This window comes from Beta vulgaris, chromosome 7 (genome assembly GCF_026745355.1).
Source record: "Beta vulgaris subsp. vulgaris cultivar EL10 chromosome 7, EL10.2, whole genome shotgun sequence".
NCBI lineage: Eukaryota > Viridiplantae > Streptophyta > Magnoliopsida > Caryophyllales > Amaranthaceae > Beta > Beta vulgaris.
Genome location: NC_079208.1, coordinates 33,131,766 through 33,146,749, shown reverse-complemented (window position 1 = coordinate 33,146,749; position 14,984 = coordinate 33,131,766). Strand labels below are relative to the sequence as shown.

At 41.1% G+C, this 14,984-nt stretch overlaps 1 pseudogene; it reads left to right on the top strand.

Annotated features, from left to right (window-relative positions):
- Positions 1-14,984, top strand: part of LOC130589527 (stearoyl-[acyl-carrier-protein] 9-desaturase, chloroplastic-like) — a 61,336-nt pseudogene that overhangs the window by 11,437 nt on the left and 34,915 nt on the right.

Below are 14,984 nucleotides of genomic sequence, written 5' to 3'. Positions count from 1 at the left end.
TGTGCAAGTCTTTTGGAGCCACGCTCACCGGTCCCGCTCTCAAATGGCTCGGATCCCTCAGGCCAGGAGCACTGGCAATTTTTCCACCCTAGTCAATAAGTTCTATGAGAAGTTCGAAGGCAGTCGTAGCATGGAAAAGCAGACGGACGACTATACGGCGTCGTTCAAGGACCTAAAGAATCTGTTCGCGATTATTATAATCGCTTTAATAAAGAAATGATTAGCATTAAAGATCTTGATACTAAGACTGCTATTGAATGTTTCAGGAAAGGATTAATCTTGCGATCAAAGCTATACAACCGTTTGACGAAGTATCCGTGCCAGACGTTCGAGGAAGTCAAGTCGCGAGCACTAGCCAGATGAGATTGGAGGAAGATGATGCCATCATCAACACCATATCAACCCGACGTGCACCAGAGACCTCCTGACCGGAAGGCTTTCGTCCCCAAGAAGAATAATTGGCGAAGCCACCCATATAGTCGCTCAAATCAGGTAAACAATGTTACCGACGTTGTCGAAATTGCAGGTAACGACGAAGGACGGAGTCGTCGACCTTCCCAGATCTAGACTCTTACGGATTTTCCGTCGATGTCGGAGGCGTCGTGAATGCTTTCCAAAATCGGAGCACCCGTCGTTGGCCAAAAAAGAGCGACCGACCGGAAGCGCAAAAAGATCAAACAAAGTGGTGTCAGTTCCATCATGACCATGGCCATAAGACGGAAGTGCATTGCGTTGCGACGAGAGGTCGTGTTCATGCTTAATAAGGGGCACCTTAAAGACCTCTTGAGCGACAAAGGTAAAGCGTCCTTCGATAGGAATACCGCGCAGTCCGACCCTCCTGCGTCGCCCACGCACGTAAAGGTAATCAATGTTATTTCTGGTGGGTCTGATGTATGTGGACTAACGTATTCCGCAGCCAAAAGGCTAGCAAGAGAGGGTATCCCCGTCCGCCGTTTTTAAATCTTGCAGGTCAGCTGAAGAACGCAAGCTCGAAGCAATGGCAATAACCTTTGACGACGACGACGTCTGCGACGTGGAGCATCACGATGGATTAGTCATATCCCTGACTGTCAGTAATTGCTTGTTGAAGCGGTGTTAGTCGATGGGGGCAGCTCAGCCAACATTATATTCAAAAGCGCCCTCGAAGGTATGGGTTTGTGCGATAAAGATATTACTAAAAAACTACTGTTTTGGTAGGTTCAGTGGAGAGGCCAACATACTGTCGGAGAGTCACATTGCCAACGCTAGCCAAAGGCGTCAACCTGCCAACCAGATTCAACGTTGTGGATTGCCCTCCGCTATAACATCATTCTCGGCACTCCATGGATACACAAGATGAAGGCGTCCCCTCAACTTATCATCAGTCGCTGAAGTTTCCAACCAAGTGGGGCGTCCAAGAAATAAAGGGCGAGCAGAAATCTGCAAGAGAATGCTATAGTTCGTCGCTCAAACCCCCAAAAGCGTCCATCTAGCAATTAAAGGATGGATCAGCGCCCGACGCGCCCAGCGAGCAGGACGTGGATGAAGTGATGCTCGATCCATCCATCCCCGATCGTGTCGTTCGAATCGGAGCGACGTTGTCGCAAGAAATACGAGGTCAGTTAGTTGATTTTTTGAAAAGCTAACCAAGATTGTTTTGCTTGGTCCCATGAGGATATGACAGGAATCAGTCCTGACGTCATCACGCATAAGCTCAACGTCGACCCCGGCCACAAGCCCGTAAAACAGAAAAAAACGCAAATTCGCACCCGAAAGGAACAAGTCATCAATGACGAGGTTCAAAAGCTGATCGACACCGGAAAGATCCGTGAGGTAAAGTATCCAGATTGGTTAGCCAATGTTGTGGTGGTCAGCAAAAAGAACGGGAAGTGGAGAGTCTGCATCGACTTCACAGATTTGAACAAAGCATGTCCCAAGGATCCATTCCCTCTCCCTCATATAGATGCAATGGTCGACGCGACGGCAGGGCACGAGCTTTTAACATTCATGGACGCATATTCTGGGTACAACCAAATATTGATGCATCCGGACGACAGGAAAAGACCGCGTTTGTCACTGATAAAGGTATATATTGTTATAAGGTTATGCCTTTTGGTTTAAAAATGCAGGTGCCACTATCAGCGATTGGTCAACCAAATGTTTAAAGACCAACTGGGCGACACCATGGAAGTATAATAGAGATATGCTCGTCAAATCCAAGCGAGCAGACGATCACATCCAGCATTGTCGGAGGCTTTTGATGTCCTCGAAGGTATGGCATGAAATTAAATCCCATAAGTGCACATTTGGAGTGTCTGCAGGAAAGTTCTTAGGGTACTCGTTACGCAACGAGGAATTGAAGCCAGCCCGGATCAAATAAAAGCCATCATTAACATTCAATCTCCACGAAGCGTCAAGGAGGTGCAAAAGTTGACCGGTCGTGTAGCCGCGCTGAATCGTTTCATATCCCGGTCGTCTGAAAAATGCCATCTATTTTATGACGTCCTAAGAAAGAATAAGGGCTTCGACTGGTCGCAACAACACGAAGACGCGCTGCAGAAACTTAAAAGCTACTTAGCGTCGCCGCCATTGCTGTCGAAGCCAAACATCGGAGAGATGTTGCAGCTTTATCTCGCGGTAAGCAATGTCCGTCAGTGCGTCCTGACGCGGGAAGCAGAGAGCCAAGAGCTACCAATCTACTATGTCAGTAAGTCTCTGCTAGACGCGGAGACCAGGTATTCTTCATTAGAGAAGCTCATTTTAGCCATAGTCGTAGCTGTTAAAAAGCTTAGGCACTATTTTGAAACACATACTGTTATCGTTATGACTAACTATCCTATCAAGTCTGTCTTGCGACACCCGAATTGACAGGACGCATGAGCAAGTGGGCAATAGCACTCAGTGCGTACGACATCCAGTTTCATCCAAGAACAGCTATCAAGTCACAGCTTTGGCAGATTTTGTGGCAGACTTTAGCCCAGAGCTAGAAAAGCTTGCGGACGACGAAGTCGCAAAGATTAATCAAGTAAACGACGATTCTTGGATATTATTTGTTGATGGATCTTCCAATTTTCGTGGTGCAGGTCTGGACATTGTGCTAAAGTCGCCACAGGGAAAGATAGTACGAGCCATTTGCTGTGAATTTAGAGCGACGAATAACGAAGCCGAATACGAGGCGCTCATAGCAGGAATGACGTTAGCAGAAGACATGGGAGCAAAAGCATTGAAAGTCTTCAGCGATTCACTGCTGATAGTCAGCCAAGTCAAGGCGAATTCGCGGCAAAAGACTCTAAAATGGCCATGTACTTAGAAATAGCTCAGCGTAAAAGTAAAGTGTTTAATTCATTTGACATTTTGCAGATACCAAGGGACCAGAATACGCAAGCGGATGCATTGGCCAATCTCGGATCTTCCTTAAGGGACATTTCGTCTGGCGAATCCTGTTGTCGCTAGAGCGTTGGGGATGCTGTCGCGACGACGGTCGAACGGCTTCAAGACAATCGTGAGGTCGTCAGTAACGTCGGTAACTCCGCGTCTGCGAGCGACCTTGACCGAGAGGAGGTAAGTGTCAGTTGGACAAAACGCTTTATGATTTTCTTGCTAACGACGTACTTCCAACAGATAAGGCAGAGGCACGCAGAATTCAGTTCAAAGCGTCGCGATACATACTCATTCAAGGAGTACTGTTCAAAAAATCTACCGCAGGCCCCTACCTGCGTTGTTTGGAAAAGGATCAGTGGGGGCAAGTCCTGAAGGACATGCATGAAGGCACTTGTGGAAATCATTCAGGAGGACGCAGTTATCCAACAGAGTGTTGCGCATGGGATACTATTGGCCAACAATGAAGAAAGACGCAATAAGGTATGTCGCCAAGTGCGATAGCTGTCAACGACATGCAGGTATGACGCATAAACCTTGTGAAGTTTTGCATCCTACTCTAACACCTTGGCCTTTCATGAAATGGGGCATGGACATAGTTGGTAAGTTACCCCAGCCCCAGGCCAGAAGGTCTTTATGCTGGCACTAACTGACTACTTTTCTAAGTGGATTGAAGCAGGTTCTTTTCAACAGGTACACGATAAGGAAGTGATTTCTTTTATATATACTAACATTATTTGCAGGTTTGGTTTTGCGTCCGAGATAGTATGCGACAATGGGTCGTAATGCATTAGCAACGAGACAAGACGTTTCTGCGATGAATGGAATAACGTTGTTAACGTTAACACCAAGATATCCGCAAGCCAATGGACAGGCTGAGTCCAGTAACAAGATGATCATTGACTCTTTGAATAAACGACTCACAGCCAAGGGTAAATGGGCGGAGGCGTTGCCATCCATCTTATGGGCTAATCACACGACACCGCGCACTGCGACTGGACAAACACCGTTCTCACTAGGTTATCCTGACTTCAGAAGTGAGCGTCCCGACTGCGAGATGTAGTCTAGCGGCGGAGCAACAAAGCTGCGATGAACTTGTGAACGATCTAGATACCATTGAAGAGTTGCACGACATAGCATTGGTACGCATGACAGCCCAGCAGAAAATAGTCGCAAGGAGTTTTAATAAAAACATCCAAGCCAAGTCCTTCTTCGAAGGTGATTGGGTCATAAGAAAAGTAGTTCAGAACACACAAGTGGCTAACGCTGGTAAACTAGGACATAAATGGGAAGGTCCATACCAAATTAGCAAGGTGGTAGGAAACGGAGCCTACCAATTGGTCCGACGTGACGGAAGCTCCATGCCACGTAGCTGGAACGCTACACACCTCAAACGATACTTCTTTTAAGCTAAGTAATGCGTCTTGTTTTCCTTCATTATGTAAAAAGTAAACGATAGTACTATTGTATCTGTGTCGCTAGTCGCTAGCGACCATAGTGTTCTCCCACTGGGTGTTGTTGAATTTCAGGGAAGTTGCCCCCGTCAATCTTAATAATGTTGCCACGATTTTCGAGACAACAGTCAGACTTGCATCTTACAACCATGTAAAGTCCTATGATCCTCTTACCCAGCGCCGTGAGCAACAGGGGCACAGTCATTTCAAAGACATAACTGCTTACGACATTTCATCTATCTCTCCGACAAACACACGTAAGTATCTATGTATTTCCTATGTGTATTCTAAAGTAACTTAGTCCAAACGTTATGTCTGAATGACCAAAGATGGCTTACGAAGCGCCTGATCAGCCTCTAGGAACGTCAGAATAACGACTGAAACATATGCATATGACACAAAGTAAGGACACAAGATTAACTTTGTTAAAATTCAAAAGCATCAAAGTAATGGTCACCCCTATAGGTGACCCAAAATTTCAAACAATAAAAGTTATGGTCACCCCCGTAGGTGACCCAAAAGTACAAAACCAAGACTCACTCCCTTGAGTGACCTAGAACAATGTTTGATTAAAAAGTTCAAGTGAAAGGGTCGGAATATAAAATGATTAAAAATTAAACGTCAGGGGCCTCCTCAGCTTCCTTCTCCTCTGAGGCTACAGCTGGCAAGGTAGTGGTTGGAACTTCCTTCTCAGTTTCAGGGTCAGGCGGCACATCTGATGCTATGAACCCAGCGCAAGACGGAGCGTTCTCATCAACCTTTGATGAAGAGTCCGCCGTCGCAGCGAAGTCTTCGTCGTCCATCAGATCCTTGATGGACCCCATGAATTGGAGGAATAGGTCAATGTGCTTCTCTGGCGTCCTTGACGCCGTCTTTTTCATTAGGAACTGATACATTAGCTTAGCCTTGACCTTGGTCGTCACCTCAGCCTCAAGAAGGTCCAGCTCATTCTTCTGTGCGTCAATGCTTGCCTGGAGAGTCGCGATCTCCCGACGCGAAGATTCTTCCAGCTTAGTTTCCCTCTGCCTAATCTCTTCCAGCTCATCTCCATTCTTCTTTAGGGTTTCCCCCGTATCCTCCATAGCCTTCTTGCAAGACTCCACTTTAGCGCTTTTGGACTTCGCGTCCAATTCCGCCTTCTCCATCCTCTGCCTCATGGACAGTTGACCCTTCAGCAGAGACGAGATCTCCTTCTTAGCCATTAGGAGATGTTGAGAAGACTGCATAGGAAAAGGAGAGTGCGTGTCATTTAAAAAAAAAAAAACATAAGTCACTGTCATAGCGGCATAGTGTCTCAAAATATATATATATATATATATATATATATATATATATATATATATATAATTATATATATAAAGCGAGTGTCTATACCTGGAATAGGAGTTCTAGCCCATCTGACATCATGCGGGGAAGAGTATGGTCCTTGATCCTTTCCATTGAGCTAGGAAAAAGGAACATGTCAGCCTCAGGCCATATGGACCTCTCCAACGACATGAAGTCGTTAGGGACGGTCACAGTATAAGAGCGGCTCTCGGAGGGGCCAAGAAGTCAGTCTTGTGCGTCTTAGACGCGACGTCATGTTCATCGTCCAGTGGACGACGACAGTTGTATCCTTCTTTGTCGACGCTGACGACAGAGACGCAGCGTCGGCAGAGGACTCCCTCTTACGTTTGTGCAGCAACTCAGCCAGCGCTGGCCCGTCTAGACTCCCCTTAGGACGCGATTGAGATGAACCTGTCCAATAATGTTTGAGTCATTAGTATGAAAGCAGTCCTGGTAATGTCCTACCCAAAAATAAAAAAAAATTAGAGAACATAGATAGACCAACCAGATGGCATAAATGAGCAATTGCCTTGAGAAGCAAAAATAATTCTTCTGAACTGCCTGTCTTCTTCTGGAACTTTCAAAAATTTGTCGCAAAGACTCTGAGACTCGTCACGATACGACAGTAGTTTAGGGTTAAGACCTGCGATACAAACGATGTAAGAGTAGAGTTAACAACATGATATGAACTTAAAAGGACTGAAAATAAACACACCTTCGGTATTCCAGCCGCTAACCAAAGACGTCCCAGCTTCCCCTAGCGACGACCTCTTCACAAACACAAACCTGTTTTTCCAACCTCTGTTATTCGACTGGATTCCCCCGACCAGAGGTTCTAACCTCGCCTTTGCATGTAGGGCTATTCTAATTTTTGCTTTAACCCTAATTTCATAGTGTGACAGTAGGTTTTAGAGGGTGAAGGCTTCTTCCCACGACGCCGTCACCCTGTCGATGACACTCAGAATCCGCCAGACCTGGGGCATAATTTGCCCAAGAATGATCTGAATAATTTACATCAGGTCCCTCACTAAGGGGGTGAAGGGATGTCTTAGACCTATTTTGAAAGGGTACTCGTAGAGCACCACCCATTTGGGGGGACATGACTCAGGTGGTTCATCTGACTCAGCATTCCTAATGACAGTACTTTCGGGCAAATTCCCTAAGTCTAAAAACCTTAATAAGTCCTCCTCTGACATCGTTGACAGTTCATCTTAATTCTCTACCCTTTATTCTACGACTTTCTCTTTCCCTCTCGACTTTTCTTGGTTTTTTACGAATGTTCTAATACTGCGTCTGCTAGGAGCCATAAGTGCAAGGAAGAAAAGAACTACGAATTAAAGGAATTAATGAGCGGTGAAGTGTAAGAATTACCTGGAATCACTGATCGGTTTTCCGACAGAGAGAATAAGGGAAATTATGGAAACTGCCTTACTTAAAGAGAGAGAAAGAGTTGGAGGAGTTGAAATAAAAGTTAGAATCCTTAACCGCCCAAGATATTTATGCCATCAAGAGTAATCATGACATTGTGCCAACGGTTAGAATTAAAACGACTATTTAAAAAGAAAACTACCTTTTGTATTTTGATACCATTGGGCTACCAAATATAACCACCTAAACGGATCTTCCTTCCTTCCTTATGTCTCCTTGGGGAATTTTTTCTATAATTGACAAAAGCGAGATTCTTCTTGTGATTATTGATATCTTAATAACTTAGAAAGAATTTCATTTGATTTATTGATTTCTCTAAATTGTCTCATGGGTTTTGTGTTACCCCGATTCAACAATTGGGGGCAAACTGTTATGGCTGAATTTTTTGACAGGATGACATTGACGCAATGACGTGATGACTCGGTGACATGATGCCATCTGACATGATGACGAGGTAACTATGACTTAAAGACGCAGCGAAGAACGCGAGGCTGGAGCAGTGCATTAAGTGGTAACAGTTCAGCTAAATAAGGAAGGCGTGTAATGAGGCGTAAATTCAGCCGTTATGGAGCAGGATCATGACGTTGGAGCGTGAACAAGGAAGATCTCCCATGATTGAAGGACCGGAATTAATGTAATAATTAGTGAATTTATTATGTATTCGTTGAGAAAAAGCCAAGGGGGGAAAAGAGGCATACAAAAGAGGGTAGAGGATCATTAGTCTTTTTTTACGCAAGATTATCGGAAGGACATTTGAGAGAAAAAAGTACTTTTGTAACGACAGTCACTCACTAAGAAACACAGTGAACCATAGTAGATTGGTGGATCTCTATCCACCCGCGGTTTTTACCCATCTTCATTGGGGATTTCCGCGTCACCATTTTTGTGTGTTCATCCCCTTTGATCCCCATTGCATTCATTTGTCGCATTGTCATAAACATAATATGGTTAAATCGTCCCAAACTTTAATTTCGTCTTAAGTGATAAATTTTCGCATAAACAACAAGTCATTTGCATAGGCTTGTATAGTTGATACACGCTAGGCAGACCTAGTGGGATTTCTCTAAAAAGTTTATGAGACTCTTATTAATACGTTCAGTGGATTCCTTTGACATGAGTATGACACTGTTCTTATTTAAGGATTAGTATGTTTTTGACACTGCAAAACGCCGTGTCGTAAAAGGAGGTTATAAAGGGAGCGATTGGAACTGCTATAGACTGAGTGGGAGCTTTGGTCATACAAGATTGGATAAGTCCTCCTAAGAGTTTGGATTGGCGTCTTGGCCCCTTGAAGAGCAAGAACTGGAAAAATGCATGGCCATGCTCAAATGAATTAAGGAGTTAATCATTTGTTTCGACAGTTCGAACTCAGATTTCATGGAACGACTTGAATATTGGTATGATGAACACATGATGTTATCATATCATCAAGTTAGACATTAAGCGACTTAAGGAGTTTTGAAGGTTACACACTTGTTCTTAGACAAGTGGGAGATTGAAGGATTTTGTCCTCGATCAAGTGTAATAAACTAAATAATATACGGATAAATTATGGAGATAATATATTCAATAATATTAGGCGATCACAACGTTTTGCTAGAAGCTAATTGTGATTTGTTGGACTAATATGATTGGGCCAACTACTAGTATTATTGAGTCTTATGAGGTCACACAAGTAATGACACTTGGATATAACCCAAATCCATTTGTGAAATGGGTTGGACGGTTTTATGGTGGGTGGAAAGACATGTAACTTATGAGTTTATTAGGCTCATAATGTATGACATTATGAAGCCAATAAAACCTCATGAAGTCTCACTTGTAACCTCTCCTATATACTAGTATTAGGAGTTACATAGTGAGTATCTTTTACATCACTTTCTAGTGAGAAAAATATTATTTTTCTCTTAGTTTTCCTCACACCCATCTTTCAGCTTTCACCTCTAAAAGTAAGAGAGTGTTTTTCTCTTTTCCGTACTAGTATACGTGGTGATCCAAGTGTTCTTCGTGGACCAATACTAGAGGAACGACGCTTGACGTTCTAAAAGGATCTCCACTAGAAGGTTGTGGTGTGCAAAGAAATTCACACATCAAGAGGTATATTTCTATACTAATGTTTGATTCATACTAGTTTATGCAATGATCTTGGGATATATGTTCAAGTATATGATACTTGGTTTTCCGCATTATGCATCTAATAAGTTCCTACAAATATGTGGTTTATTACACCAGATGCGTAGCGCCATGCGTAGTTTGAAAATATGGTTTCGGTCACGGTGATGTGAAAACGAGGATGATGAGGTTATTGTACAACTGAATGTCGACTTAAACCATGAATTATCCCTAAAACAAGCCTAAAATGCAATTTTTTACACCTTTACAATGCGGGTAATATCAGTACGATAGATTTTAAAACCTTTATGACACGAACGATACAATACGACGTGTACTTATTTTGACACCATGGCGCCATGAAACCGCTTACATAAAGCTAGTGAAAAAACTCTTCGAAATCGACCCCCACGAAACAATTCTTGCTTTTGTTAACATGATGAAGAAGATCTCCGAGGCAGCTCACCACATGTATGATGGTCGTGATGACAACGTATTTGATCACTTTTAAGTTTTCGCTCAATGTAAACACATAACCGTGTCTCCTCATTTAAGGGTCCAACGATGAAATATACAGTGGTACTAGTTGGCACGGCCCAATAGAGGAGCAATTTGAATAACTTGACCATATATGTTTTAATAATATTCTAAGAGCCCAGTTAATTATCCATGGTGATTTATTGCAAATTAAACCTTTAAAATGTTTTGATTCCATTTTTAAAGCCCAATTGAATATGTATTGTTTTAATAAATAATTTCATAGAAGTTTTATTTTTCGTTAGAACACAATTTAGATTTTCAACACGTTAAAAATTGATCTCCGAATTTTTAGGGATAAAAATGGCATCTTAGAAGCACGCGTAGAATAAAAAACGAGTATTCTAGAATTTGCGCCGGACGCGGTGGCTGCTCTCAGCACGCCACGTGCGTCCAACTCATTGGCTAAATTGTGTAAGCCGCAACAATGAGCGTCAGACACGTGTACTTGTGACACACACACAGAGTCTTGCGCCTGACGCAAGTCTTGTGTAAGACACAACATACTTTTTTTATCTTTTCGAAAACACGTTTCCTTGTGTATTCTTTTTAGTGGGTGGACCACATCAGTGTGCCAATTTGCGCCTAACGAGTATCCTTGCGCCTACCACATAGGCTGCGCCTGACGCAGGGCTTCCGTGAGGCACACGCGTTTGATCGCCTGTATATACGAATTGATTTTCAGAATCAAAGGAGATTAAAATTTATTTTAGGAACGCTCTGTCGGATACTCCGAAATACACTCCGAATACTAAAACATTAAAACACTTTCAAACTTTCAAATCGATTTTTGTTTCTGCTCATACTATATTCCTATTTTATAGATTGCTTCGCATGAAGGTCATTACGCTCTCAGATCTAAACCATATAGGTATAATCATGAGGATCCTTGAATAATTTTTTTTTGTTGAAGTTACTAACCATTTCTTGTCATGTTGTAGATTTTTAAGTAATAATCGCGTCTATTTGTATATTCTAACCTCTTTTTCTCTTATTATTGTCTATAATATTCATGTTATTATATGATTTTTCTATGCATGTTTTGTTGCTTTTATTACCGATACGTTATTTACGGCTAAAACAAGAGCTAAAGAATTGTTCTCAATAATGCATATAAATTGAACAACATGTTAGTAACCTTGTAATATGTTTACATAATAACTTGCCACTAAATAATTAGCTTTTGTGTGTTTTCCTGAACCAACTTAGATTAATTCTTTTTGGGTGCTTAAAACGTTATTTGATTATTCTTGTGCATGAAATTTATAATGAATTGATATTTAGTAGAGACTAGCAAATTGCAATATAGTTCATGACTATATTGTAACCTCACCCACGAACACAATTTTTGGTTCCTGGCCATTTATGGAGTCATCACCGAGAAATCTACATTGGATAAGTCCCTAATTTATCCTACGGTTTCCCAATATCCCATTAGGTGTATGATTATTCTACCTTTAAAGAATTATTGACGACTTCAAAAAACTTATTTTTAATAAAACCTTAACAATGGGGTGGTCAAATAAACGCGCTCATATCGCGTGAAGGCATTAAAGGAATCGAAAAATCCACACCTATAAATTGGCGACTTCACTAGGGAGGATTTTAAAAAAATTATTTTTTTTTAAAATGAGTGGGTGAAACTCGAAAAAATTCGATTTATTCTTGATTTTATGCCTTTAAATAATATATTGTTTTGCATATACATTGCTATTATTTAACCACCATAAGGACAATCTTTCTTGCCTCATTAACACATTATCTATGTGTGAGATCAACCCGGAGGGTTTGCGCTTTGTCCTTCCAAAAAGATTTCGGATCAATAGCGTTGGATCTTAGTCATAAGCAAACCTGCGCAACCATGACATTGTTCTCTTATTCGTAACTTGATAGTGGAGTGCGTCTTACACATGGCCACCTCTTCAAGCAAGGGTACCAAGCGTGGAATCAATCTCTTTGTCATGGACCCTTTCAGTTTAACCTAAAACTGACCAATAGTTTTATGTTGAACTGGACTTTGCTAATCTTCGCATGGACGCTCGAGCCTGGAAACACTCGCATAGAATGCACGTCGTTCTCTCGCACACCAGCGCCATACAATCCCCTGGCCTTGCACACATTCGACGCTCCGCGCTCCCGTAGCACAAGCCCCTCGACTCAAACACACACACATCCCACACACTCGACTCGACGAGCTGATGACTTCACATAGTCGCGTCGCACAAACCCTCGAATGCTCACCCTCTAGCTCAACATGACGCTCGAACTACCACTGCACAGCCTCGCACCCATTAGTAGAGATCAATGATTTGCGTCGAACCAGGGACCACCATTTGCGTCGAACATCAGTCTTACGACACAGGTCTTGAAGCAAATGACAGAGCCATGATCTGCTTCGGATTAGGAAACGACGCAGTTCAGTAGCTATTTGTGTCGGACGGGTTTCGAGGTGTAACGCGTATGATAAGATGCCTCACCCTAGCATACACAATACATTTACATCTCCCATATGTGTCGCACATAGTGCCACATGCGACACAAATACTTGTCATCTGCGTCGCATGTGACACAATATCAGACGCAAATCTCATCCTACATGCTGCCCAGGCTATGGGCCTTATTTTATACCTAAAATAGTGATTTGCGTCGGACATAGTACATTATCCGATGCAACTTGCTATTTTTAATATAAAAAAATTAATTTCATGAACTAGGAATGGGGCTGTTGCAATAAAGATTTTTGTCTCTTCACAAACAAAAAATCGTAGATTTGTAAAAATAAATTACAGAAAATAAAGAAAAAGATAGCATTATGATCATCCAAAAAAAAAAAAATACATAAATTATAGAAAATCAATTACATCAAATTACAGAAAAATCAGAACAGAGAAAATTACAGAATTACTGGAAATAAAGAGAGAATTTCATGTAATCTTAAGGTGGTGGTGCTACGGTATCATTGTAATTTCACGTAGGAGTCTTGATTTTTCTCCAATCTAATCGCTACCAGAACAAAGTACCTGTATTAATACTAGCCTTATTGAATGTTTCATGAAAACATGCAAAAACCGCTAGAATACGAGATTACACCAAATCCAATGGAATTTTCAGTTTGATGAATCTAGATTTCTTATTTGTTCAAAAGATGATTACAAGAAAATCACAAAAATAAAAGATCTCAGATCTAAAATCATAGAGAAATAAAAAAAATTACGAGAAGAAAAAGATGAACAATGGAGATTCGAAAAGCCTGATTTGATTGAGACCGAAGTCCGCAAAACGAAGATTCTCAAGCTTCCGTAACTTTCACCTCAAACGCAAGCTCTCGCGACAGTTGAAATTTCACTGGAGATCAATCGGTTTTGCTCGAGTTTATTGCTGGAGAAAATATTTCGGAAAGAAGAAAAACCAAATCTGAAAACGAAAAAAGGAATTTCAGAACTGAAAATTTAAAAGAAAATCATAGATCTTAAAAATAAACCCTAGACTAGGATAAATGCCATAAAAATAAACAAAAAACTCACATATAAAAAAAACTAAATGATGTTATTTTCTGGCGCACTAATGAGCGTCAGACACATGTACTTGTGACTCACACACAAAGTCTTGCGCTAGACGCAAGTCTTGTGTGAGACACAACATACTTTCTTATCATTTTAAAAACACGTTTACACGTGTTATCTTTTAAGTGGGGGACCACGATAGTGCACCAATTTGCGCTTCACGCGTGTCCTCGCGCCTGCCTGATAGGCTGCGCCTGACGTAAGGCTTGCGTGAGGCACACACGTTTGATCGCCTATATATACGGGCTGATTTCCCGAATCAAAGGAGATTAAAAATTATTATTTTATGAACGCTTTGTCGAATACTCCTCAACACACCCCGAATTATAAAACACTAAAACACTTTCAAACTTTCAAGTCATTTTTTGTTTATACTGATACTATATTCATGGTTTATAGATTGGTTCGCATGAAGGTCATTACGCTCTAAGCTCTAAACCGCATAGGTATAATCCTGAGGATCCTTAAATAATTATATTTCATTTTGTTGAAGTTACTAACCGTTTCTTGTCATGATGTAGATTTTTAAGTAATAATTGCGTATATTTGTAATTTCTAACCTCTTTTTTCTTATTATTGTATATAAAAATCATGTTATTATATGATTGTTCTATGCATGTTTTGTTGCTTTTATTACCGATACATTATTTATTGCTAAAAAAAGAGCTAAAGAATTATTTTAATTAATTCAGATAAATTGGACAACCTGTTAACAACCTTGTAATATGTTTACATAATAACGTGCCACTAAATTATTAGTCTTTTTGTGTGTTTCCTGAACCATCATAGAATAATTCTTTTTTGGGTTCTTAAAACGTTATTTGATTATTCTTTAGCATGAAATTTTTAATGAATCGATATTTAGTAGAGATCAGCAATGTGCAATATAGTTCCTGACTATATTGCAACCTCACCCCCGAACACAATTGTTGGTTCCTGGCCATTTATGGAGTCATCACCGGGAAATCTACATTGGATAAGTTCCTAATTGGTCCCTACAATTTCCCAATATCCTATTAGGTTTATCATTCTTCCTTTAAAGATTTATTGGCGACTATAAAAACATATTTTTAATAAAACCTTAACAATGGGGTGGTCAAATAAACGCGCTCATACCGCGTGAAGGCATTAAAGGAAACAAAAAATCCACGCATATAATTTGGCGAGTTCACTATGGAGGATTTTTAATTTTTTTTAAATGACGACT